Source organism: Strigops habroptila, chromosome 2 (assembly GCF_004027225.2).
Source record: "Strigops habroptila isolate Jane chromosome 2, bStrHab1.2.pri, whole genome shotgun sequence".
Taxonomy (NCBI): Eukaryota; Metazoa; Chordata; class Aves; order Psittaciformes; family Psittacidae; genus Strigops; species Strigops habroptila.
Window position 1 is genome coordinate 93,239,646 of NC_044278.2, and position 26,168 is coordinate 93,265,813.

Sequence of the window (26,168 nt, forward strand, 5' to 3'; positions counted from 1 at the left end):
CTGGGAGAGGCAGGACTGCATAATTTATCTGATGTTTCTCCTGAGTGAGAAGAACATATTTGCAAAATCAGAACTCCAGATAGGTTTGTGGTAACAGTGTTGAGATTCCTGAGATAGTTCTGTGCTAGTGCCCTGGCTGTCTGTCTGATAAACCCTTCTAATGTTGCTCTTGGCACCCTCCGGCTGGCTGGCAAGTGGGTATATTCCTCTCAACGGAGCATTTTTCCAGTACCAGAGCTGAACTGGAAAATGAACCTGGGGGCACAATTCAGCAGCGAGAGCCTGTGGAATGCAAAAGGAATCCAGACATTTAATTCCCTGGTAGCTCTCTGGAAAATCCCTGCCTTGCTGCTCTCAGTAGCTTCAGCACGTAACCCTTAGCAGCTGGCATGGCCAACAAGCACCAGAACAGCTGGGAGGGTGCATGCTCATGGGGCTTTTCTCTTTGCAAATGCTTTGTCATGCAGTGGAAATGCTGTTCCAGGAACTTGCTATTTTTCTGGCAAACGTGGCGAATACCACTGGTCCCAGAACTTACGAAAAGAACGAGAAAAAAGAAAAAATATATAAATATAAATAAATAAAAATAATTAGAACTAGAAATAGAATAAAAATGGAGGGATACAGTCAATTAAATCCTCTGTAAAAAAATCCTGGCCATTTTAGCAGGCATGACATGTTGGGTTGTGATCCCTCCTCTTGGTATCTCTCAAAACAGGCAACAGGCACATGCCTCTGTGAGTATTTCTTTCTCTATCATTGCCAGTGAGACCCTTTCTACCACCCACAGGGATCCCCCAAAGGGCAGTTCACCTCATCTTGGCATAGTATCTAGGAGTAGCAGACTGAATCATTCTCTGACAGGCCCTGTCTTAGATGCTGACGTGGAAGGAGCCAACACCTTACTTTAAATGACCACATTTGGGTAAGAGGAACCCACCCTCCCATGCATATAAACATTTAGCTCACATGACTGAAGCATATGGACTGTTGTGTTTATAACTTCAGTTCTCAGCATACACCAAAGAAGGCAAGACCAGTTAAAATATACAGAGCAAAAAAGTCATCTTTCTGCTCATGTCACTACCCTTCTCCATCGCCACTGCAAACACCACAGATATCACTACATACAAGTAGCTCAAGTGGCCCCAAGATGTTGCAGATTTACTCTCACCTCCAGCTAAAGAGTATGAGATCAGCAGCCGTGCGCGTAAAGTGAAGGTTAGCCATCACTCAGAAAGCTCCTGATGGGTGCCAGCAGCTTGTAAACCAATAGATTCCCCAAAGAAAATGAAACTCTTTTAGGAACAAGCAACTCCCATGCCAACCAGTACACAGAAAGATGCTAATGACTTCCAAAAGGGAGAAAGGTGTCAGACTTAAAAAGGCCCTAAATTTCCTGACCTATATGAGACTAGTTTCATCATGGATGAGAACAGTATAACTATTAACACCCCAAAATAACAATTATTGTTACATCTAGGACAGGTAATGAGACAGCCATTTAAGCTGTTCGTATTTTTTTTGTATTAAGCATGATTCTCAGTGTGTGTGTTGTAGGTAATGCCTTATTTATTGAACAGATTGCAATATGGGATTGGAATATGACTTCACCAGGTGGGAAAGCATTTTACCCTAACAAAGGTTAATGACTTGCTGGTAGTTCAGCCAAGTCATTATCAGCAATATCTGATTGCTACCAGGATAGCAGGGGACAGCCCCTGTCTACCAAAAAAGCCATCATCATCCCTGAAGAGTTGAAGGCAGACACTAGCCTTGGGGCAGGAGTGTGCAAAATGCTTCCCAAATAAATTAATACAGATAATCCCAGAAGTGAAGAGTGACTTGAAGAGAAGCCCAGGGGACCCCAGGGAAGGGGAAGCAAATGAACCGAGATTTTCTGTCAGGAAAGAGTATTAAAGACATGAAGCTTAGGTAAGAAGTAAGTCCTTAGGTATGGCTCATTACCTGGGAGTGAGAGAAATCTTGGAGCTGATCTTAAGATAAGCAAATAAGTGCTTGTCCTTTTGTCTTCTTTCCCTATCTCTATGCCCTTTCAGGGTCATGTTTGCATTTAGGCACTGTAAATAAGCACAAGTGTCTGCTATGTGTTAGGCTGGTGTTAAGGATGATGAGAAATGTGTCTGAGGCACCTGGCAAACAGCAAGCCATTCCCTATTGCATGGCTGTTGCAATTCTTAACCTTAAACACTGGTGCCCCAGCTATGTGCTGAAATTAATTTCTGTGGGGTTTAGATGGAAAAAGAGGGCTTCCTCACATAAGGGCAGAGGCTGCACATTTTGGAATGAGAAGAAGGAGGATTGGTTTAGAAGAAAAGCTTTCCAATGACCTGTATTAGTTGGGAAGGCACATAGCTTTCCAGCAAAACAGTGAGAGTGTCCATACCCCCAGGGTTTTAGTAACAGACGCATGTTAGCAAATAACTTTACATTTCAAGTAACAAGACTACAATGAAATGAGTAATCATGTAAAAGTGAAAGGTTGGCTGATTTCCTTTCTCTATAGCAATTTTACAGACAACAGTTCTGCATGTTGCCATGGTTTAGCTCATCAAGTGTATGTCTTTAAGGGGGGCATGACTTCCTAAATCTGTAAGAATGTCTCTAAATAAAAGTACTCTCATTTGCAGACTTGAGGAGTACATACAGTTCACATGGAAATGCCTTGGAAAAAAATACAACTGTTCATACCTGTATTGTGAGTTTGTGTGATATTACAGTGACATCGTGATCCCAGCCAGCCAAAACTTTAAATTAATAGTTCCTTTCCATCTCTTCTGGCTGGGACACATCAACATGTGTCAGATGAAGTTGTACCACATGATGTAATCCATGAAACCCAGTGGGTTTGGCTGGGATGGCATTAACTTTCCCCATAGAAGCCCATATAATGCTGTGCTTTGAACTTGTGGCTAGGGGGTAACACACACTCATGTGCACCACAGCTGTCTCTCCAGCACCCCATCCACAAGGGCCAGTAGGCTGGGGATGGACAAGAGGTTGGCAGGTGACACAGCTGAGACAGCTGACCACCGCTAACCAAGGGGATATCCCATACCATATGGCATTGTGCTTCACAATAAAGGTAAGAGAAAATGGGAGGAGGAGGATGATTTCTGATTAAGGCATTTGTCTTCTGAAGCAACTGCTATGTATACTGGAGACCTGGTTCCCAGGAAGTGTCTGGACATTGCCTGCTGATGGGAAATAAGAGCATACATCTCCTTTGTTTTTCCTTTGCTTCCATATATAAACTTTTCTTTCTTTAATTAAACTGTCTATATCTTGACCCATGAGTTTTCTACATCTAATTTTCTCCCCATCCTGCTGAGGACAGGGAGTGAGAGAGCAGCTGGGTGAGCACTTGACAGCCAACCAAGGTCAGATCACCACACCAGCTATGGTACATCTGATCCTGAGAGAATGAGTGTGGTGTTCATCATGTTCCCAGATGAGTGAATAGTCCCTGTTCACAAAGCCAACTTACAGGTGTTTAAAACTTAAAACAAGTGCACGGCGGAGAGGTAATTTCCATCCTGTGTTCAGTGGAGCAAGACTGCCTATATAGGATTGTATCAAAATGACACTTGACTGTATTACCCACGGGTTTCTTCACAGCAAGAGTAGATGTAGCCTCTTGTGATGTGAGGGCAGCCAGAGGAGTGACATAAGACGGAGCCATCCCTTCATGCAGACCTCTTCTTTTGACCCCATTGGAATCCTGGAACACCTACCTATGCCCATGCATATTTGCTCTGACCAAAAATATGAAGAACTTAACGGGATCCATTTTTAGCTCAGTGCAACTGAAGCTATGTAAATCTAATACTGTTAGCATCAGTATTTAGTACTGTGACCTGAAAACCCAATCCAAATATGTCATTTTGTTGTGGGTTGTTTTGGAATTTTTTTGCTTTTTATAATGCAGCTTCTTTAATTCAGATGTTGTATGATTGAGGGACTTGCTCAAAGACAGGAGCTGAGAAATCTGCCAAGGGCATAGATGGGTGATGTGCAATTAACTGAGTAATTTTAGCATCCTAGTGCCTCATGTCCTTTATTTATTCAGAGATGGTATTTTCCCCTTCCTCAGAGGGTGGTGTGTAGAATGCAGGGAACACCTGCAATGACCTTCGATGATTTCAAATGCTATAAAACTCAAAGTAGTAATGGAGCCTTGAAATTTTGGCTCAACTGAATGAATGACTTGAAAAAAATAACATTAGGAAGTGCGTGTTCCAGGCTCTAATTTGTATGTAAGTTCTATGTTAAAGACCTATTGGTCTTATTGGTGATTTTTCTTTTCACTCAGTGGGATTGACTTCGTATGCCTTGTACTCTTTTAGCTGCTACCACAGGCTGGAGGAGTTGCTGCTCCCTCCTCTTTGCCATAAATATGTAGCTGGAGCCTACTTGTGAGGTCCTTGGCTGCCTGGCAGGCATTCAAAATGAGGAGGGCAAACTGGAGGAGTGTAGTTTCTTCCTTGCTCTGCTTTAGTTGCATTGCCTGTTTGGATTCCCACAGCAGAAACACTGGTGTTTACAGAGTTTTTCTGTAGTACAGTGGTCCTCCCAAACACTGAAAGACACTGGCTGCCTGCCTGTGAGTCTGCGGTGGTGAACCTCACCCCCAAACTTATGGGTGCTTCCCCAGCACGCTAGACCTTTTGTGATTCATGAATGCTCATGGAGAGTAAAGCCCTAAACACAACAGCACTTTGGAGAAGAGGTTTCAGATCCAAATATGCAAAAAGTAACTGGCCTTGTCTACTTAAAAAGCAGCAGAAACACTGAAGAAGTTCAGCTCTGATCTCAGTCCTCATATCTCAGGCTCGCTGTGGTGAGATAAGTCATTTGAACATGCACAGCCTTGGAGTAACTAAGTGGGTGTGAGAGCATCTGTGGCTCTGGGCACCTGTTAGTTTCAATGTCAGAACCAGAAAAGGCTTATTAAAAGATGTGATGTAGTCCATTTATTTTGGTCGAGAGTTTTCAGCCATGCAATTTCATTTGCCTGTGGGTGACGGGTTATACTGGACAGTTCCTTATTCAGCCTCAGTCTTCTAATGCTGTAGATCACAACCTTATCTTGTCTGTTCCACAGCCCTCCTCCCAGTTCACCCTCCTGCACCAGCATACAGTTGCTTTATTTTTAGATAATTAACCTTTTCTTTTGTCAGCAGTAGATGAAGTGCAGGGCTTCAAAATTGATGTGCTGTTGTCTCTGACTTCTCCACACCCCCATGGGGGTTTTCAATCACTGTTAGAGCTGGAGTCTCGGTCTGAATCCATGACACAAAGCCGCCTTGTTATTTACGCTGAGTAGGAATGCAGCAGAAATCAATGAAATGAATGATTATTATTATTACCCAGAACTGACTGGAATTCAGATGCTGAATGATGCACCCAAATGAATTTTTAAAAAGGCAGAGGTGCACAGCGGCTGCATAATACCAAGTTACACTTGAAGGCACAGCTCTCATTAGGAGGTGAACATCTGACTGTAACTCAATTTCCCTTGCCTAGTAAACAGGAAAATGCATGAGATTTTATTGACTAAAAAATTTCTCAGGGGGCATGTTAGTTGAAGCAGCACCTAAATATTGAAGTAAAAGGCAATGCCCAAGTCTTCAAATAGAGCCAAGAAAATAAGCCATGTCCTAGGCAGGTCCTGTCCTCCAAGTCTAATTTCAACAAGCAGGCCTTAGAAGTTGGTTTGAAGTACTGCCCATGTTGATATTGGCTGAATACGACTTTCAGTCCTGGGGCACAGGGGCTTTTAATCTTCAGATCATTGAAGGGTTGGATTTTTGTGAGAGCTGTAAGTATGATGTGATTCATGAATGCACATCGTCACTTAGCACTCATGAACACTTGGAAAGTCAGCATGATCTGGGATTGCACCTGTTTTTTCTAGAAAATGGGGTTCTATACGACAACTATCTCACAGCCTGGCAGGTGTAATGGAGTATGACGTGCTGCTACCCCAAGTTTTGCTGCTGATTGTGTTCCCTTAATTTGAGTTAAGCAGCACTTTGCTTAGAAGTAAACAAACAATATGTGGGGGAGAAGGAGAGGAAAGTCCTTTCCTTTCTTCAGCCATGGACAGGAGATTTCACAGGCTCAGACTCACCCTGGATTCCTTTTCAACTCCATCATCGTTCCCCATTCTCTGGACAAATACATGACTTTACTACAGTGGTCAGGACCTTTGTAGGCTCACAGGCCCAGTTTACTGAAAAAACAAGGTGAGATTATGTCAGAGCAGTTGCTGATGCCCAAGAAACTGAAGCACAGTTTTTGTTTCTACTCCAGATGGTCATTCCTTAATGTAGGGAAGAGAAAGAAGACTGTAGCATTGGGCTGACCCCATAATGCCTCTGAGCCCTTGCACCTCACCCATAAACTCAAATGGTCTTTACTCTTGCTCTTTGCCATGCCACTGCAGACTGCAAGTTTGCCGGCAGTGGCGAAAGTGCCAGATAGAAAAGCGACCAGCTACATGATCTGCTCTCCACCACCTCCAAGTTTCACCATTTTCATCCCCCGCTGCCAATGCCAGCCCCATCTCAGTGACAACACGTAGTGACAGGGAGCGACAGTGCAAATGGGAAGGGGGAGAGAGGCCCTCACTTCAGCCTTGGTCTGTATGGCCCCGTCTGGACTTTCACTGAGCCGTCCAGAAGCACGCCTGCCTACGCTGAATAATTGCATTTTGTTGTGGCTGTTATAAAATACATTGGAAACATGTGTGGCTAGAAGGACACATTAAACTCCTGCATCTCAGTGTGCTTTTTTTCTGGGATTTTTTTTGATTTAACAGGCCAAATGAGACATTTCAATGAGGAGCTGTGGCTTTTTTCTAGTTTTCCTCTTTTCTTCAATGGGCTGCAGCATGTGCATTAGGGAGGGAGCAAACTCAGGGCTGCCACAAGTTCGAAAGGGAGGGTTTTGGTCTGGCTGAATCACCCCAGTGTCAATCCAGGGTATCATGCCCTTCCTCTAGGACATTTTCCAGCAGCTCATGAAAGGGGGTTCATCTCTAGGAGAGCATCTGGTGTCAGGGTAATGCCTGATGAGAAACAGCAGTCTTTCTCAGCAGCACTTTGGCCATATCGTATCTGTTAGAGTCGCATTCCCATTGCTACTCATGGGACAAGTTTGCTGCATTGCCCAGGGCTCCTGTCGATCTATCTGAGTGGGTTATCTCTTTGTAATTGGCAGTGGTACTTAAGGCCTGATTCTGTATAAAGCACCTAGGAGCTACCTGAGGTTTTGCAGGATCAATCCTTGGTTTATGGACAGGTTCCGTTTCACCTTTGTTGGGTTCCTCTTTGTGCAGCCCTGCAGTCAGGTAAAGCAGCCCCTGATCAAGGAAAGCAATGCGATATGTCAGGTTTCATTATCACCCACCCCAGTTCCTGATAAAAGATGAGTATTGAGCAGCCCAGTTCTCACAGTTTTCAGCTTTCATTGGCATTTGTGCACAAAACAGTGTTTAAAATGTTGCTATGACTCTCCCCTGCAAATAAGAGAAGTCTGTGCCTCCAGCAGAAGGTATGAAGTATTTTGTTTATTCAGGGATAGATAGCAATCAGGAATGTTAGGCTGGGTTTAAAAGCTTTGGACTTTATTAGGGAAATTGACTTCAGTTTAATAGGAAAGAAGGGGAGGGGTGGAGGGGGTGAGAGGAATGAGAAGGAAATTTCAAACGAAAATGTTCCAAGACCTCTTATTCATGACTTTAGCTTTTGCCTGTTGAGCTTAAACAACTTTCCATTAACATTCCTTATTGAGTACTGTAAATGGAAAAAGCAAATAAACATTAGTCCGTGGCCCGATGTGTTGTCAGTGATGCTGTTCATGATATTTTTTCACTCTGTCAGCAAGAGAGAAGGTGCCAGCAGCACAGCTAGTTACCAGCCTGGTCAGATTCTGCACTGCGTCTCTGTACAAAGCAGGCAAGAGAAAAACCTTTGTTTCACCTCCATGCTGTCTAGATATAGGGATTTATAAAATGCACTCCGAAGTAAAGAAACAGTTGTCAAAGGCAAGTCTTCTGCCATTACACCCTACACTCCCTTTCCTGTGCTGATCAAGCTCTGTTTTGCAAAGTCAGTAGGGTTTTCTGGAGTCCACCATTCCCAGCTGAAGACCTTCACAGCTGTAATGAGCAACAACATCTCTTAAATTTCCGGTCTGCATTTCGTTGATCTACTCGTTCTTATGCCAGAATTCTCCATAGTAGTTCCTTTCTCTGTCTTTCATGTTTTCCCTCTCCTCCTCCTCACTGGCTTGAAATGCATGGACATCAGTTATAACCCCTTTCAAGACTTCACACTGAACTAGCTAAACTCTGCTAGACCCTTCTTATAAAAGAATGTCTCATCACCACACCCAACTCTGAGCAGGACTGGGCAGGCTCATTTCACCAAGTGCTTTACCCACTGTTCTCATAAATATTTGTACTCTTCATCTCTTGGCTGGATATTTGTCCTACTATTGACATTACTTTTTCCATTGCTGTATCTTCTCTTGCCTTGCTTTCCTCTCATGGTCTGCTAAAAATTACAGGTAGGAAAGACTCTTTCAGTCTTACCCTTAAGCTTTTTTTGTGTCAGGCTATCTGGAGGGAACTCTTGTCTTAGCATAGACTGGGAGCATCATATCAGGGCTGGCTGAAGTTAACGCAGGATCACCTACACGCTGTAGTATTACTTGGACACAGAACATAACATCCTACCATGGGGTGAGGCCAGAGCACCTGGAGCTTGCATGAATTGCATCATCAACACTCAGATGATCTTTCCGTATCTCTTTTCAAATGCCAACACACAAATGACCAGTCAGGCCAGCACATCTTTCTGTACTATTGTGATTTTCAGTTGATATTTTGTCCCTAGATGGTAATGTACTCCAGTAATGGGTTCATATAGAACTTTCCCTCTGATAAAGCTGTTGATCTAGATTCAGGACAGGAGAGGCAAAGAACGAGGGAATCTCTCTGTTCTTGATCATAATCCAAAGAAATCAGAGTACTCAGTGAGTAAAGTATGTGTGCCTTTGCTGGAAATGATTATACTTTGTATAATCCTGCTCTGCATTGTTTAGCAAAGTTGCTTTTTGAATTGTTTCTACCCAGTGGGGAATTATCGTCTGAATCCAGGCTTCTTAATTGGAGATGAAAGTCTTCTCTAGACTCTTGATGTCAAAGTTTAGGCATATGAATGTAGGTGTCTTCATGAGCACAAGTTGACAAGGCTCCCTATATATTTCATGTAGAGCCACATTTGCTTATGCGTAGGTGTCTGGTACTATTTATGTTGCCAGAGGTCACGTTAAACATCTGCATTAAGCTTGCAGATATGACACTGGACCTACAAGAGAGCCATACCTTTCTGGAAAAGCATCTAAAATGTAAGTGGCATCCTCAAGCGCATCTCAATGACCATGGGTGCCTACACTTCAGTAACAGAATCAGAGTGGAAGAGCACAGAGCTATTCAGGTCACCTACGCCAGGCACCTACACCTGTCCTCCAGATAGCTCTGAAGACTCCACTGGCTGTATAGTGAGCAACAGGAGCTGTTGTACTGGCAAGAGCAGGAGCTCTGACACAGAGCTCCCATGTATGCATGCATGTTGAAGGCACCTAAATAACCTGAGCCTGGGGCCGAATGTCAGTGTATGTGCTTACCTTAGGATGGAGGGATTTGAGGGGGTGGTTCAGAGCATCTATTAACTGGGTGAGGAATATCTGCAGTTGAAATCAGACACTTCCAGTGAGATGGCATTTCTATGGAGGAGTGAATGAGAAGAGGAGGAAGACAGAGAAGAAAGCAGGAATGGAGCTGTTGTACAGGATCTTGAGTTATTATGAACAGCTGGTCATGGCAAATATTTTTAATGGATTATGAGTCAGATATATTTCAATTAAAAGGCAGTATAGGCAAAGGTAGGCTGGTAAGTAAGATTTGAAAATTATTTTATTTATTCCAAAAGAGGAAGCTTTGATGAATTGAAGGAACTAACTAGCAATGACAGCTGATCTCAGGATTCGAATGTGTGTGTGTGTGAATTAGAAACAACTACAGAAAATATCCTAAACTTCTATTCCAAGAAAGAAGAAAGAAAAACAAGTAGAGAAGGACTGCAAACATAACTGCATGAATAACCCAGGGGTAAAGAATCCTAGCAAAAAAACAGGGAACAAAGGAAGAAAAATGGGCAAAGGGAAGCAAGTAAACTCTTTATAGAGGTAAAAGCAAGGTTTTGCAGGCTCCGAGTGAACTACAGGCTTCAAAGTTTTTGAGAAAAGGATGAAACCTTCACTGGTTGTATAAAAAACGAAGAAGTAAGGAAGCTGAGCATTATGGAGTGAACATTAAAGATATTACAACTTTGTTTCCGAAACCTAAGTGAATGCGTTGCCTCTTTTCAGGACCATGGGGAGAAAGGCAGTGGTTAATGTGAATGAGGTTATCTACAAAGAGATCGGGTGCTTATGAAATGATGAACAGATAACCTCCATCAAAGGGTTTTGAAAGAACTGACAAACAGCAGGCTTGGAAGCAGTTTTTCAATAAAATTCTCAGGTTAGAGGTGATATTGCAGAAATGGAGAACAGCAAAGGCAATACCTGTGCTTCAGAAATGTGAAAAACATGACATGGGAAACCAGAGTCTTGTTAATCTGGTCTCAACCATGGGCCCTTAGAACGAAATAAAAAGATGTGGTTAACATGTAAATGAGACAAATGCATCATACCAGACTAAACTGACCTTTTCTTGATAGGATAATTCATTTTCTGAGACAAAGGAGATGAAGTAAATCATACCTACCTAAACTTCAGTGGAGCATTTGAAAGGGGCCTATATGGGCAATTGTCAGGTGAGCTGGAGAAGGGAATTAGCAGAAGAAATGTTATAGAGAATGAGATACAGATAAGACATAAATGGGGCTAGTATTGAAACTAGAGACATTGTAAGGGAGGCATTCTCTCTGATATGGCTGGTGATTTAAATATTTTTTGCCAATGCAGAGGGAATTCAGCGTATCTGAATAAAATAGGATGTGGTTCAAGGGTACTCAAGTTCTACTAATAAGAATTTCTGCTATCAGCTGAGAGCTTTTCTGAGGTAAACAGCTGAAAGGCCAGCTGACTAGAAGCCACTGAAGAAAAAAAGCTGTGAAAAAGCCATGAAAAAGGCAAATGTGATCTTAAAAATATCAGTATGTCCAATAAAAATAAGAAAGAAAATATGCCATTGTAGAAGACACTGGTGAAATTTTAGGTGCAATATCTCAATTAGCTACAATTAGATTTATATTTTTAGCTTTGTTGGGGCAGGTGACAGGATGCTTTACAGTACGTTAGATTTGTTTGTTCAATCAGCAGTGGTTTTGCTCACCCCAGTTTTCTTCACGTGACTCAGATTCTCCCCTTTGCACACATGTCCCAGTAACTCCTGCTGGCACTGCCTGGCAATAGTCTGTCACCCTTGTCCCACCTCTGCTTTCTACATGATTTTATGGCCCAGATGTCAACCATGATTTGGCTGTCTAATGGTAAGTCATAACTGTGGAGTGACACATCATATCTGTAACTGCAGTGACAGTTACTTTAAAAGTGCCCCTGACTCTCCCATGCATTGCATTGCAGGAGGAGTGCAGATTACAATACATCCAAGACCTGCTAGCTACACTGGGCTTGGCTGGTTCCCACTCGGGCTTTTACCCTTCTCCTTTTTTCTTGCTCACCCATCATACCCTGATATGACACTGCAGGACAAAAAAATCCACCTTGGCTGGCTTTGCAGACCATTTGACTTGATGGTATGTCATCATAAAACCATCGTAAAACATTTGCTACCAAAGGTCAGTGTGAGAATTTGTGTTAGCTGTTCCTGAATAACTTCATAGAAGAAAAAGACAAAGAATGTTTTCAGGTTTTATACCTTAGATTGTGATTCTTGAGATCAGATCAGAAGTAGCTCTGAAATCACTACAAATTAAATGAACAGCTGGCACAAGGTTTAGTGTAAAGGTAAATCACAGGAGATTTATCTGCAGAGATCTGGGTCTCCTGGTACACCAGGCTTCTTCAAACAAAAAGCATTAGAATAGAAGCCAAGAGCAAAACTTGGCAGAATTTAGCTGCCAGAAACACAGGCCCCACCTAAGAAATGGAGGGCAGTCTCTTGGAAGCAGTGATGAGCTCTCATTGCAAGTGCATGGTAAGGAGAGCTGAAAATGTAATTCTTGCTTGCATAAACAAGCAGGTGATGAGTAAGGAACATGGTTCACCCCTGTAGAAGTATATCTGGTGCTTTAGTCACAGCTTCAGCGTGGATGTCATAAGGGAGGAGACAGTAAAGAAAAGCAATAAAAAATATTCAAAAGCAATAAAAAATACTAGCTGGGAAAGATGCCTGCAAATGAGAGGTTGAAAGTTTAGCAAAGAAAAAACTGGGAATTGACTGTACTAGAGTATGCAATTACATGAGGTCAGTAAAAGGTGCTTTCATCTAGTTGTGACACAGGGTAAGAAAAGGTACTCAAGAGCAGTGCAGGTCCCTGACCCCAGTGTCAACCTATGTGGGTGAACTGGTGCCTACGGTGCAAAGGTGGCCCAACTGTATAAGCAGTGGTTCCTCTTAGTCCTAAGTTCTGTGAATCTTTGAATCATACTGCAAAGACCTTCCTTCATTCAGGGTTTCCCTCCCTCACCAGAAGAAAGAGCTAAAGTCCTCTGGAAGGCTGTCAACTGATTTCAGGGGCTGTGGGCCAGGGCCACAACATAGCGGTGACATACAAGGGGGAAGTAATAACTCTTTAGAGAAGTATCAAGTAACAGTATATGTCCTCCTAGGGCTGTGAAATTAAGATTGTGAAAGACAGATCAGTGCTGTCTTTCCAACCAAACAAGATTTCAGAAACCTCACCCTACCAATGGCAGCCCTTACAGACGGTGGATGGCATGCTGAGGCTCTGCTGACAAGACTATGAGCATCTCTGAGGGAATTAGCTCTTCCCGTTAATTTTCTATCAGGCAGCTTAGGACCAATCTCTTCTAGACACGACCTTTGATCTGCAGTTTTATTTTTTTGCCAGGGCTTAGCTCTCTGCATTGCCATTTCCTCAGGTGAAACCATGTGGGCTCTGTTGTGCTGCACAGCTGGGGAGTTGTGCTTCCCCTCTCAGCCCTTGCAGAAAGCCTGAAGGTCAAAGCAGTTATGAGCTCCTCACTGGGACTGACTTGCTAATTATCAACTTCAATTTCATGCACTGTTTTGGTCCATTTAGCTTCTAAAGAAAGACTTTGATGCTGTGTTTAACAGAAAAAATCCAGTTCATACTCATCGGCTCTTCAAATCTCCTTTGCCACAAGACAAGAGATTCATTTTTATAGGAGGCTGAGAAACCCTTCTGTGCTGAGCTGTTGCATTCACTGTTAGGTGCTACAGCAGCAAGAGTACATTGCACCTTTCACTGTCAGGGCTTTAAAACAGTCAGGTATCTCCACCTACTACAATTCATATGTGCCACAGAAAGAGGGTGAGGAAAAGACCCTAAGTCCAAGCCCTGCACCACAGTGAGACATGAAAGCCAGGCAAAGTGGCTGCCCCTGCTGCAGACAATGGTGGGAGGTGACAAGGAAGGATGCCTTCTGGAGATATCTCACTCTCCACAGCCATGGTGGTTTTTAAATGACATGCCAAATTTAGTCAATTGAACCAGGTGTTAGAGATAAGTTGGTGAATCATGCAAGGACAAGGACCACATTAGGAGTATGGTGCATCCCCACCCCATCAATTACACCAGAATTTCATCAGTTTTGTTTCTTTCAAGACTGTCATAGGACCATGTATATGACAGGACAGACTGTTTAATCCTAAATACGTGATGTTTTAGCCTTCTTTCCTGCGTGTGCCGCAGAGAGAGAACCAATTCCCTGCAGCTTTCTGGTGGATGTGGCCAAGAAAGATTATAGGTAACCTCTGTCTGGCAGCAATCACCATCCAGGCTTGTGACCCTGATTTTCCTCAATTATGTCATCAGGATGATTATTTTTCCCCCATTCTGCCTGAAGACACATTTCAGATCCAATCTGTCCCAGCTGAAACAGCTCAGCTTGGTCTGGCAAAGAACAGCCAGAAGATTTCATTACACTGGCCATTTAACTCCGATGTTGAGTATCTGTATGAACCCCTTCTTTCTCTTTGTGTCTCTAAGCATGATGCAACCTCACTAATGCCATCCTCTACTTCCTCACCACAGCACTGCAGAAGACACCCTTGCTAACAACATCATCAGCTGTTAGTGGAAAAATATCCATGGGATTTCTCCAAATCAAGAATATGAAGGGGCAGAGAGGCTCCTGCTGCTGCCAGGAAGAGCTCCTCAGATGCTGGTGCATCCAGAGGTTGAGATGTCCAAGTGCCAGCGTGGGACAGATCTGGGCTTGGAGCTGCACATATGGCACAATGATGCCATCTCTGGTAGGTGGTCTTCACTGGGGGTTCTTCACAAGGAAACTTGAAACAGAAAGCATCAAGGTTTTGTCTCTTTCTGTCCCTTGCTGCGGAGAAAAGGGTCAAGCAGCACTTAGAGAGATAAAATAGCTGAGTATCAAGGCCTCTGTGGTTTCTTTTTCTTTTTAACCAAACCTCCAGGCTTTTGAGACTTTAGTAAATCTTTCTATTTCAGCACCATTTCAAAGCAAAAGTAGGAGTCCTAGGGCTTACCTATGACCTAACTGCTCAGAAGTGCAATTCTGTTTCCCTTAAAATTCAGACTAAACAGTTTCAAGCCTCCAGAGAATTTACCTAAGCTTTTCCAGGTTCTGAATTAATCATGTTTAAAGGAAGGTAAATTATATTCACTGAAATGACTGCCCATCCTGGTGCCTGAAAGAGAGGCATTACTAGGGGCAGCTAAAAGCAGAGGCATAATTACCTTGGGGTAGTACCCCTTTGACATCCCACGGAGCGCCTTTCCCTTCCCCTTCCCCACTGAATAACACTATTTGAGAATCTATTGAATGCTTATTTTGTGTGTATTCTACTGGGGAATAAAGGACGAAGGAGAGGCAAAGCGTGATGAACTGCTCCTGAAGGTGAGATTTGAAACTGCAGTTAATCTGCTGCAGCCCACCTCCTACCCAGACCTGCAGCAAGGGTTAACGAAATCAGAGTTGAACACTGCAGTCCTCTGGAGTGAAGTGCCTGCGTGCTGCCATTCAGCAGCTGTGGCCTGTGAAAGAGAGGTCTGAAGCTTTAACTGCGACAAGAGAACCTCCCCCAAAAAATAAACAAAGTAGCAAAAAGGTGAGAGCTTAAACTCTGACACCAGTGACTCCGAGCCATGTCTCAATAAGGAAGGCAGATTGTCTGGCCAGCATGCTATTCAGAGGTGATCTCAAGTATTGATTTATTTCCAAGAAACCTTAATTACATTGTTCAAAGTCTTGAAAAAGAACGATGATCTTGGAGTTTTCAGCAATCCGAGACCAGGCAATAGATAACAAAATCCATCAGTGATTCTGAGCTGTTTTAATACACTTTTTGCTGTGTTTCTCAGAAAAAAACAGAAGACAAACATCACCAGACATGCTCTTTTAATCTAACTAACCAGTGCTGCATGCTGGCATCAGCTTGTTCCATTACCTCCTCACATGGTTGAAGTTTTATGCTTCACTTACCTGAACAGATCAGCAGATAGCCTCTACTTCCAGAACATCCTTTGGATTTTTATGGTGTTTTGAATTAGTGATGCAAATCTAATTCTGCTGAAACAGACCTAGACTCCATTACTGAAGGAGCACTTTCTATTTGGATTAACAAGGCTGCATTGTGTCACTGCCTTATGTAAGGTGCAGAAGTGCCCAATTTATGAGAATATTAAGCGCCAAGAGCCTGTTGTGGTTTCTCTCTAGCCTACAGAATGTACATTTGCGGGTCTGCAGCTGAACTCCCTTCATCAAACACCTCATTACCTTAGCAAAGTGAAAGGAAATAGCAACTTAAATACTTCAGGAACATACTGGTTATACATTAACCCTTGAGTCTGTAGCCATAGGAATCAGACAAGCACCACAGCGTATCTTTTGTTCAATACAAAATTAAACCAGGAAAAAAAAAAAAAAAAAATCTATTCCTGTCAAGTTTGGGATGTTGGTCCTGACAGAAATGAGTGTGAGAGAGTAGGAATGATGTTGGCAAGGAATGCAACTGATATCTATACTGGTGTACCCGAGAGCATTTCTGAGGTGTGTGCTCCCACTCTGTGTTGAAACGAGACACAGGCATGTGCACCCACCTCCTCCAGGGTCTCATGTCACCAGTGAGTGTGTGGGCTGGACAAAAGCTCTGGCATAGGCTGAAAAAGTATCTCATCAGCACTTCCAAGGGAATACAATCCCACAGTATCCCACACGCTGTCCCACTGGCCAATTTAAACAGAGACTCAGAAACCAAGGTTTTCTTTCTGGCTGAGTAAAAGCTTTCTAAGTGACCTTGCACAGTTACTTATTCCTTCATTGCTGATCTATCTTATATAAATCAATGCAGATAATTTTTATCTACTTGGCAGACGTGTTTGAGGTGGAATGAGCATTGGAAATTACAGATGGATACTCCAATAGGAGGAAGCACCTAAGTACACAGGAGAAAACTTTGGGGTCTTGCAAACTAACATCCCATCCCTTGTGACTCTCTGTCCATTTGCAGTGGGATTGCCAAAGAAGAGAACTAAATTACAAAATACCTCTGTGGGGAAAGTGCACTACTCTCCTTGGCACTGGGCAGCAAGGAACAGGATACAGGTCTATTGAGGGTTCAAAACTGATGTTCTGGCTGTAAATCCTTCTCTTCCTCAGGGGGATAATTACACAGAAATTCTGCACATCTCAAAACACAAAATGCTCCCAAATTCATCTGTAAAACCTTTGTCACTGTTATAACTTTGGCTGTAACAAAGAGGGAATGGTTGCCAACAATCATCTGAGCAGCTGCCCCACTGAATGAAGAAGCTGGGTAGGATGGCAAGCTCTAAGTTTGTGGCTCGCATGCTACAAAGCTCTGCTGTGTTCAGGATTGATATACCTGCCACAGTGCATGGGAAATAATAATGCAGTGGGCTGTTGTGTGCAACCTCAGAGCTGTTATGCAAGACTTACTTTTCCAGAATTGTAAACTTCAGTGAACTGTGTATCTTCCCTGTTTGTTGTTGTTTATGTGCCTATTGATTTATCTCACCACCCATCCACCCAAAAGTAACTCACAGCTAGATTCTTCTCAAATGTTGTACAAGTGTTTCCATGCCCCTTTTTCCATTCTCGCAGGAAGTATTATTCTGGCAGTTCACAAAACTCTGTCAGTTTGTATAAAGTAAAGAACTTAATTGCACAGAACAGATAATTATTTGCTGGTGGCATTCTGCCTGCTGGTTACGAAGTTGGCCAAAAATCACCAAAACCTTACTTTTGGGGTAAAGTTTGCAAGACAAACTGTGGATTTTTATTTCACTGGAACAAATGTCACTGCATTTTCAAAATGTGTCTTCATTTGTATGTATTGTTGATCACCCATGTAACCAAAGGGGAGAGCTACTGCAGCGAACGGTATGGGACTATAAACAACAGGAGGGAAATGGGTCATTTTGTTACAGAAGTCATGAGAGTAGATATAGTTCAAAGCTGTTTGCTGCTTCTAGTCTGCTCTACAGCAGACTCTATAGGGATGCTAGGAGCTTAGGGACTCCTCAAAGACACCCAAATCCCACTTTAAATCCCTTAGAAGTTCCTTACCAGTGCAGAAACATTTGAGCATCACAGGAAGTCCTGCCCGTGTCAGTGAGCCTTGAAGCCCTGACCTTGAAGGCTCTTGGCCCAGATCCTTAGACACGTATAACTCCCACTAAAACAGGACTAAACAGGAGTTAGTGACATGATGAAGTGAACCTCTGGTGTCAGTTCCTCATCTTTACTGTCTAACTCAAAAAGGTATGGGTACATAAAATTGGGGCACTACCAATCACAATCATTCTCCAATTAGGCCAAACCTAATGTAGGCACTCAACGAGAGTGGGCAATAAAATTTGCTTGATCTTTGAAGGTATTATAAGCTCATACACTTGCATAAAAGAGCAACTTAAAGGGGTGTAATTACTTCGATGATGTCTCTAAACTGGATCTGGGCAAGTGCAAGTAGCAAAGTTGTATTTCTGCAAGTGCTTCAGACCTTTCATTTTTTGAATTTGTGATTATCCTGAGAACATTAATTCAGTTGGCATCCTGGCAGGTTGGGCCTGAGTAGAGTAAAATCTAATGACTGTGGAGGTAGAACAAAGCAGTTAGTGACTTCTGCTTGAAGAAAGGAGCCCACGGAAAGATGCAGTCTCTTTTCTTTACATCACATAAAGATGTATGTGATCCTTAGCCAAGCTTAATCTGCCTGTGTGGAAGATTTCCCTCACGGCAAGTTTATATTATGCAGAATTGACTAAGCATGAGCTGGCTCCTCTTCTTTTTTGTACCTGGTGTGATTTCCATTTCTACCTATCCTGGACAGAAGTACAAGACTACCCAAGCAGCAGCATAGCTTTTTCTTCACTCCTTTGGCAAATGAGTGCAAATGACTATATGAAATAAAAAGTCAAAAGAGTTAGGCCATATATCACAGTGTTAAGGCTCTGAAGAATAAATAACAATTGTTTTCTGAAACCATGACTCTTATCTCAAATGCCCAAGATTAATTTCTCTGTTCCTTTCCTTCCTCCCTTACAGCCTTTTGGGCTCAACTGCCTGAAATGTTTCTTATCTCTGTTCCTAAAACGGACCGTATCTCCTTCCCAGCTCCTCTTTCCCACAAGCACTCGCACAGCAGTCCCCCTGTGTGGCAGGAAGCCCTAGAGGGGTCTGGTCTCATGATGACTGGCAAAAGAATCAGGTGGTTTAATTTCTGGTCTACATTCACTGCTGACCCTGCTTTGATGATCTCTTGAGGTTCCTTCCAACCTGAATCATTCTCTGAAATGACGATTCACATGCTAGGAGGGGAAGCCCTGAGCCACTGACTGGCATGTCTGTGGGGAAGCAGTTACTTCACGAATTATCTGCAATCACTCTCCAGCATGAAACCAAAATGTGCATGCAGATCATTGCGCACTGAAAGTGCAGGCAGAGGCACAGCTGCCTAAACCCTGCCTTTTGGAAAGGCAGTAGTGTCAGCCCTGAGAGAAGTGTTGCCTGGCACCTTGTTCTTATCAGTTTTTTAAACACTGGAGAGCTGCCTCCATTGCAGTCTCAGGAGAGCAGCAAGATGGAAAGACATACAGGACTTCTCTGAAGTCAGCTATATATGGATTTTATTGCAGTACGAAAATCTGGGAGTTGCACTGGGTGCTGAAGCATGCATGTTAGAAAAGTGGTTGAGGGAAGCAGTCCACTTGTAAAGACAGCACCCCTGCATCCAAACCAGTCATGAACACAGGTACAGAAACCACTTACGGTGTGGAAAGGAAAGGAATAAAACCAAATAGCCTCAGGGCTTGTTTTCATACAATTTAGAAGCAGACTTCCTGTGTGATAAAGGAAACTTCCATGGAGTTTACAGTTTGATCCTGAGCTCCTCATAACTCCCAGGAACCTCAGCGGTCTTTTGCAGAAGGGACCAGCTCCTCTGTCCTGGCCCAGGTGCCTACAACTGCGTTATGTTAATCAATGCAATCAGCACTGAGATGTTTCTCAATCACCTGTCCTGCTGCTGCTAAAAATATTGTCAGAAGTGGAAAGGCACCAAATTAGCTAAGTGGTTCCCTTCATTTGAGGATGACCTGTGATTCCCACTCCTGTGAGAAAACATGTCGTTCTGTGGAAGACTGAGAAACAAGGTTATAACAAGTCATTTGCTAAAATCCTTTTAAACTCTTGTTAAGATTTAGAACTGAGAAGCCAATTTAAATTCATCCCATTTCACCCATTGCTAATTTTATTTATGCTGCAATACTTTCAAATAATATTTAACTGGCATGCAAGCAATAGATGTGCAGATGGTAGGTGGGTAGAAGGATAATTTATGACCCAGAGCAAACTATAAACCAGCTTTACCAGTTGTAAATGATGCCCTGCATGTTTCAGACCTTTGACACTTTAAACTCTAGTTAACATATACGATGATTTAGCCCACAAACCAATTCCACTCTGAAACAATACATTTCCTTGATTAAAGGGTTTCTTAAGGGAATATTTGATGTATCATATAACAGTAAAATCCTTTTACTTAGCAAATAATTCCATATTTCCAAAACTGCGCCAAACCAAGGTTGTACTGGCAATCCCATATCTGCTTCATAGGAACCATATTTCTCCTTTTTAAAGTAGGTTTTTTAAAAAGTAATAGTAAAATATTGGAAATGTAAAGAGTGCATAGAATAAAAATATCCAAGCCCTTCTTGGAAAAACAAAAAGACCATATAAGTATCTGGACATATTTTCAGGTACGTGGATGCATGCCATTATTTCATAGAAACCAGGATATGCAGCACTGAAAGGAATCTCAAGATATTTTCTGGGCTGGGTGTTCCCAGACTGTGGGACATTTATCACTGATGATATATAAAGCCATTTCTAGGATGTTCATGAAGGCAGCTCACCTATTTCTTGAGATAAACCTACCCATGTAGGCAGTTGCAGCAAAATCAGTAGCTAATGCTAAAAAAATGGGCAACATTAAAGATACCAGGAGTGTGGGAAAGTGGTGGAAAATTAGAGAGCATGGCACTGGAAACTTCATTTGAATTGGGTGGGTATATGTGATAAGAAGAGGATAACAGGCCGGAGGCAACTCCCTTGCTCATGATGCTGTTGTGGCATCAACAAACTCACTCAAAAATCTCTTAGGAGACTGGTGTCTAACCAGTTCTTAAAAAACTCAGTGAAGGTGATTGCTGTATTACTTTAACCTTTTCCTTTCCAATACATTTCCTGCTGATGTCCTATTTCTTAGACCTTGATGTAGAAAAGTGTGATGCAGGGGATTCAAACAGGTTTCTCTGCAATAGCCTGCCTGGGCAGCATCAATTTTCCTGGCTCTGCTCATGCATCTGTGAGCAACTGAGTGCAGCTGGTTTGGTCTCTATGCAATGACAGAAATGGAGGTCTCCTATCCAGCCCATGGCATGGCTTTCCCCTGGTCTCCCTGGTCTTTGTCCCAGATTCCTATGGGGTCTGATTCAGTGAAATTCCTGGATTCATTGCTTATATTTCTCAGGGCTGGGAAACCAGCTCAGATCATTGTGTTACCCAGAGGTCCCTCAATTTACACCTGGACGTAGTGATGTTTAAGTGTGAAACAGTAGCTCTGTGCAGTGGCTCTGCTTGCAGAGGAGGTACCAGGCAGAGTGACAAGCTCAATGAAGCCTTTGCACGGGTGTGTGACAGCAGCAGGGACCCCAGGCCCTAGTGGGTGCTTCAGGTAACTCATGGCATGCTACTTTTTCTCTCAGAAAGCTGAGAGACATGATGCATGTCTGTGTGGAGTGACAGGGCCAACCACCATTAAGATAGACACAGCAAGAGGTCGGCTTTGTTGTTCAAACTAGATACCAATGTTTTCTAACGACTGTCTCTTTCTCATTCTATTCTTCCTGCATTTACAAACTCCTGATGTCCTTTTCTGTTATTTTAGTCACCATCTATGTCTACAATTTGTTTAAGCACCTAATAGTACCTGATTGGTGCTGGTCGCTCTGTGTACCCGAGGGAGGTTGGCAGCAGCTCTCTCCATGAGTCAGCCTTGCTGGAAATGATGGCCAGGATCTTACCTTGCCCTCCCTGTGACACAGCAATCTGGGAGGCAGAAAAGCCAGCATCATTCATAAGCCCATGTTCTCTGTGCCCATCCTCAAGTGGTTGGCGGAGATGAGATTGCTCAGCACAGCAGCTGCCTGTTTTTTCCTGCCAAGTGGAAATGGGCTCAATGGCTTTCAAGCAGGCAGGCTTTACCTTGGCTATGTCCCTTTAAATCTAAGCATTTGCAATTCAGTTAAAGCAAAGTATAAGTACAATGAAAGCCTGGAGTTCCTTTCAATATGGAAATGTTTCCCCAAGTGGCTCAAATTAAATTTCATAAGAAGAAATCCATAGTTCCATGAAATTTATAGATGCATTATAAAAAAGTATATTGCAGGTTACTTGATTTACTGTTGATTCTTTGGACAGCACTCAGCAGAGTAAAGGAGGAATGTGATTTGGAAATACACTGGAGGGGATTCAGCAGTGTGCTGGCAGCATCAAGTTTCATCCAATTTGAGGGGATTTTCACGCTCCTTGGATAGTATAACTAGCTGGGCTTACTATCAAATTACATTTTGCTGGATGTCTTGTAAATATGAGAACTAGTGAAAATAAATGCATGTATAGTGACTTTTGCCTCATTTGTGCTTCCATTAAGCTTTCAGTTATTCTAGCATAATTTGTTTCTCTTTTACTGTGTCTATTTTTATGGGTTGTGTTTGGAGACCAAAGCTTCTATACTGTGGGAGGACGCATACAAGGGTCCATGCGGGAGCAATCAGAGGAGCAACGTTAACTGGATTTCAAATGAAGCCTTTTTCCTGCGACCTGTTACTGGATCTGTGTGTGCATGCAGGTGAAGCTGGCCTTAGGTGTTAGGGCTAAAGCAAGGCTATGGGAGTTTTGAGTGTACCCCACACCTTAGTCAACACCTTGCATTTGAAACCTATACATTCCCATCTAGGAGCTGCAACAGGTTCACATGCCCTGCGTGCTAGGCACAGCATCAGACACAGGCACCAGCAGGTTACATGGTAGGTATTGCTGTCCCATATAGTGTAAACTGGTACTAAAGATAAGTGGCAGCCTGGGTGACTCTTCTTGCCCACTGTGGTGGATGCATTCAGGGAGGAGGGGAAGGAAAGAGAGCATTCCTCATTCATGGAAGGTACCTGAAGGTAGTCTGTGTGTGAAGAATGAGGATTACGGACAAAAGGTCCGTAAAAACTGGTACTGTCCAAAGTTATGTCCACAAAAATGGTGCAGATGATAGTTGAGTATTGCCTCTTTTCCTAATCCAGAGTGGATGGCCTAGTGCTCCTTGTGAGCTTACCATCACATTAATAGGTATGTAAATGTCCACCAACCTGGAGCAGATGTGTATTAGCTAGCTTGGATAGAAGGAGCAAGTGACCATCTTTACTTGTCTGTCTAGGCACATCCTCCATTCACCATTCATCCAGCCAGAGACTTCTCCAAGCTTTGCAAACCAAGATCATAAAAGGCCCCCTGTTTTCTCTTCTCCACTACTCATTCTTTGGAGGCAACTGCAGCCACAGGAGTGCCGAGCTTCTATTTTGCCTCTACAGAGTTCCCTAATGAACATCAGATTTACCCGAACATCTTTTTGGGAGAGTAAATATGGGTCTGTCTGTACTCCATCGTGATTTTAAAAATGTCCTGCAATGTCATCTGCAAACAGAGAATCGGACATAAACTTCACTTCAGAGGTTCAAAACAAATGATCAGTGGAGCGGACAGAAGCGTGTGGAGCATGTGAAGGCAAAAGACTGGGTAGGCTGTAAAAGATGGTGAGACCATGAAACCAGTGGCTGCCTTTGCTAGAAAGAAAAGCTGACTCTCCAAAGGATCCTTTCCCTGGTAATGATACACAGCCGTGCTTGCTTAATATAGCATGCAAAAAAAGTGCAAAAGCAAACCATGAAGCCTGCCTGAGAGATATCAGTAAGCAGACACTTGAAAAGGCTGGGTGCTTGTTAATGTTTAACAAGCGAGTCCTCATCTGACTCAGTGGTGTTGAGCCTTATCTATCTAATCCCTATATTCACCCAGGGAAAAAGAACGCTCTTTATTAGCCTACAATAAATAAGTAAAGAGGAGGACCTGGAAGATCTTCCTGAATTTATTCTCTTTAATAGTAAAGGAGCCTGTTGTACAAAGGCTTCCTTTTAAGAGATGAGGCAATATTTTAAAGTGATTTAAGCAAATCTTCTTAACTCAAATACAATGCTGAAAGAGGTAAGATTTGTCTATCCTGGGGTTTGCAATTGGATTTGAGAACTGTCTTCAGATCACCATTTCTGACAGACTCATTGGTGGTAGAACCTGGGAACAAGTGAGGAGGCACCCTTTTGAGACAGTTTAATTTTAAACAGGAACTCATCATTCAAATCTAAGGCCAAACCATGCCTTAATAGAATATTGCTGTGGGAAATTCATAGCTTTTCTAGCTACCTTTTAATAATCAGACTTCTGTCCTATTCTCTGGAAAATATAGGCTTATCCCTTCTATTGAAAATTCTTTTGTGGAATTCTACTAGTTTGTTCTCCCAATTTGGGCAGCAGGGCAAAGATACTCTCCATGTGGGATGACACCAGAACCCTGGCTGACCAAAGAGTTTCTTCCAAACTGATTAAGACAATGAGTCTCAACCAAGTCTACTGGAGTAGGATCCAAAGCGTTGTATTCAGGACTCCAATTTTAGGGCTTATTTGAAGTCTCACTTTCATGGCCCAGCTCAGGAAGGACAAGTGTCACAGCTGTTCATAGCTGTGTTTCACAAAACCCATGTCAAAAGCGGGACCACAAATGGACTTGCTTGGAAGCAGTCTACGCTGCGGGACACAATCCCCTGAGAAGCAGGATGGAAAAACATCAGCCCTGTCAGAGGGAGAATTCTTTGTCCCTGATATTTGCTTTAACGGAGGTTTATAAAAGCTGTTGCACTTAATGAAGCTGGGAGTGCTATTTTTAGGCTACGGCACTAGGAATTCTGTTAGGTTTTTTAATACAGAACAGTCATTTCCTTTAAAAGTCTGTGCATGGTTTTACAATCTGACTGCCCATCCATACCACAGCTAACGTTTTTGGGGTTTTTTTTTTGGGTTCTGACTTTCATCTTTTCTGGTTGCCGTGGTGATAGCAATACAAACACCTCCAAAGGATGAGCTGCTTCCCTTGGAAGGAGAACATCTTACTGTACACACCAGGACTGCAGAAAGGTTTAATGTGATTTTGACCACATGGTAAGCTAGTTTGGTGAGTCATAAAGCAGAAAACACCATCTGGGGGCCAAAGTCGTGTCAGCTCCATCGAGGGAACATTTTATTTTATTCTCTTCCATTCTGAAGACCACATTTTGTTTCTCACTCAGGCCAATTCATGGGTATAAATTACGAAGAGTATTTTGCAACCTGAATAGTTATTTATAGATTAAGTGGAATATTGCCAAAAGAAGTTTCTTTTCAGATTCAAATCTAAGTCACCTTGATTACATGCTTTCAAAAGCATGTTCCAGCCCTGTATCCTCCTGTTCATAGTGTTTTCCTCACAGAAGGTTGAACAAAACTTCTGAGCCCCTCTGAAGAGGATTGATAGCTATTAGCACACACTGTAAATGCAATTCCACATCTGATGAAAATGGGGGAGACTGTGCAAATAACTTGATCAAAGTGTATGCAGAAGATGAATGACAGAGCCCAGAGAAGGCCCCTGCATGGACCGCATGGTGCCCGGTCCCATGCTCAGACTGCTTCAACATGACACTCTTCGACAGCAAACGTCACACAAATTGCTGGTTTCCAAAGCAGCTCTAACATGATCAACAAACATCTTGCAATGTCCTTGGTTGAGAACAGCATGTTGGTATGGAATACTGGATGGTACGAAACAACCTTCCCACCCCTGGAGTCTTTTCAGGGTTAAAAAAACCTCAAACTGTGCTTGGGGGTGGATTTCTTGTGGGGCTTCTGCATTACTTTCCTGTGGGAAGGAATTGTTGGACTATGGTTATACCTGGGAAAAAAGAGAAGTGTTTGCTACAACTAGATATTCAGGTTGGAGTCAGGATAAAAATCCTTGTAATACAAAGAGAGACAGCTTCATCTATTGTAATCTGGAGTCAAACCCAGGATGCTATAACATTTCTATTTTTAGCATGCAATGAGTTACAGCAATATACTTTCAAATGCCCCTAGCTGGAGTCTCACGTCCTCCTGCTCCAGGTCCCTGCCCTACATTCTGGCACTGTAACTGGTAACAAAGACAAGGAAAACAGAAAGAGCATTATTATTAGCATTTGGAAAATGTAAGAATAAACTTTGTTCCCTTA